The sequence below is a fragment of the Bison bison genome, unplaced genomic scaffold, assembly GCF_000754665.1.
Source record: "Bison bison bison isolate TAMUID 2011002044 unplaced genomic scaffold, Bison_UMD1.0 scf7180017845397, whole genome shotgun sequence".
Lineage (NCBI taxonomy): Eukaryota > Metazoa > Chordata > Mammalia > Artiodactyla > Bovidae > Bison > Bison bison.
In genome coordinates this window covers 1-2,373 of record NW_011475970.1, presented here as the reverse complement: position 1 = coordinate 2,373, position 2,373 = coordinate 1, and positions in this window count along the sequence as shown.

Genomic DNA, 2,373 nt, shown 5'->3' with positions numbered 1-2,373 from the left:
GCCGCAGGAGAGATGGCGCCTGAAGGCCACCCAGGCACACCCTTGCTCTTTCCCCTACTCACTGCCAAGGCAGGTCAGTAAGACGGGGGCTCCACCCGCCCCACCTGCCCCTCCCTGGGCACACAGGTGCCCCTCCCCAGGCCCTGGCTCAGCCCTGCCCACCTCCCTCCTGCCTGACCTCTGGCCTCGCCTGCTGGGCCACCAACACCCCAGAAAAGGGATGACCTCAACTTGCCTCCAGGTGCCCGTGGGGGCTGTCCCCCCCTTCCCAGGTGCCCAGATGTCCAGACCCCTGGGGTCTTGGGTCTGGAGAGAGATTTGCTGGGGACAGAAACCTCCCCAGAGCTACTATGTGCCGGGCTGGCATGGAGCCGCCCTGCCCCCGCGGGGCCAGACACCCCCACCAAGCAAAGCCCCTTGCCAGGACACACCAAGAGGGCACCCCGAGTCTTGGCAGCCTGTCGCCCATGTCCACAAGCTGCCCAAACTGCCAACAGTTGTCACAGTCCTGTAGCCCTCTGGGACCTGCGTGTGTCCCCTGAACAGCCCCAGGGCCTCGCTCCCCACTACTCCAGTCTGTCGTCACTGGGGGGTCCCCTGAGCCCTTCCCACACCCACCCCGAGGGGCACCGCAGCAGCTGGCTTTGTTTTCTGGGACAGCGTCTGAGCTGTCTGAGCTCCATGCCGCTGGCCCTCGAGGTGGGGGGGCGCTGTGGCCGCATCTCCCCCGCATTGCAGCCCGTCCCACCCACAATGGGAAGCCCTTTCCAGCCTGCCTCCGGGACTCCCACCGGCCCAGGAAGGGGATCAGCGCACGGAGGGGCCCCCGCGGCCGCGAGCGGGCAGCGAGTCGGGAGCGGAGGCCGAGGAGAGAGGGGCGCCCCGCCCCGCGGCCCCCTCCGCGGCGCCGCCCCCAGCCCCCAGGGCTCACCTGAGCTCCGCGCTGGCCTGTGCTCTGGAGCCTCCCGGGCGGGAGGGGCGGGGCCGGAGCGCGGAAGTGGGGCTGCCCGGGGCAGGCCGCGGGGTCTGGGGCCCTGGCATCCTGGCGACCCCCATGGGGCTCCAGGCTGGCGGCAGGCCGCTCCTTTTCCCTTTCTTTCCTGTCTTGGAACCAGGGGCTCCTGGCGGTGTGGGGGCAGTGGAACCTCCCGCAGAAAGCTCCCAAAGCCAGCCCAACTGACCCCGATACCTCGACGGCTTTGGGGGTTCAGCTCCGTCCCTCCCCCGTCCCCCCACCACGCCTTCCACTTTGTGTTGTATGACAGTGTCTCTTTCCCAGCTGTGGTTGCACGTGGAGAAATGCCCGGTCCCTGTAAATCGTGGGGCACCCTGGTTGCGTGTCGCGTCGCCTCCAGGAAGCCCTGAATGGGCAGCCTTTCTCCCCTAGCCTGGAGGTGCTGTTCCTGCTCTGGGGCCTTCCCAGAGTTTCCAGGTGCTGCCCGTCCAGCCTGTGCTGTCATAGGGTAGGGCTGGGGCTCAGCGAACCTGTCACTCAGCCCAGCGGGCCTCCGACCGGCATCTCCTGGGCCGGCTGGAGTTGAGCCCTCTTATTTGCCATCTCCTCCGTTTCTGGGCCTCCCTCCCCGCCGGCAGGGGTCAGGATGACCAGCCTTCGAGGCAGCCCCTCTTTATGTCACAGGCAAACACCCGGGGGGGACAGGCATACCTCCCCACATGTTACAGATGGGGGAGCTCAGGGAGGCACCCGAGGGCAGGGGCAGGGCCTGCGAGGGTCACTTCCGCAGGCAGGTGTGGGGCCGGGGGCTGCAGGGCAGGGGGTCATTTCGGTCCACCCCTCCCTGCTCCTGCCGCAGGAGGGGCCCCGACATGGGCAGATGGTGCTGCTTGGCGGGGTGCCCTGGGCCTCCATCCAGCCTGACCCGACTGCACTCTGTGCTGACCTTGTAGCCCTGTCCCTGCGCCGCACCCCCCCCCAGCCAGGAAGACACTGTGCCCCCTGGGAGGACAGTGGCTGCGGCTTCGTGGCCGCTCTTCGCTCTTCCCTCTTCCTGGCAGCCGAGGAGGGACGTTCTCTGGGTCGTCTCCATTGTACAGATGTGAGAGCTGGGACTCAGGTGGCTTGGGGGCCCCCAGAGCCACGCTGCTGGTGAGGGGTGGGGCCTGGCCGGGCTGGCAACGCGGAGCACGGGAATGGGGGCGTCTCAGTGCAGGGCTCCCGTCCTGGTCTGTGAGCTCTTTGAGTCGGTGAGCCCTTTGTGTCCCAGGTCCCCAGGAATCGGGGGGTACCTGGAGTGCCGTCCAGCGGGCTCCTCCAGGACAGCAGACGGGTGCAGCCTGGGACACGGCGGTGCTCAGGGTGGGGCTGGGGGCTGCGAGGAGGCCCAGGACGGGGTGAGGGGGGATCACCCTGAT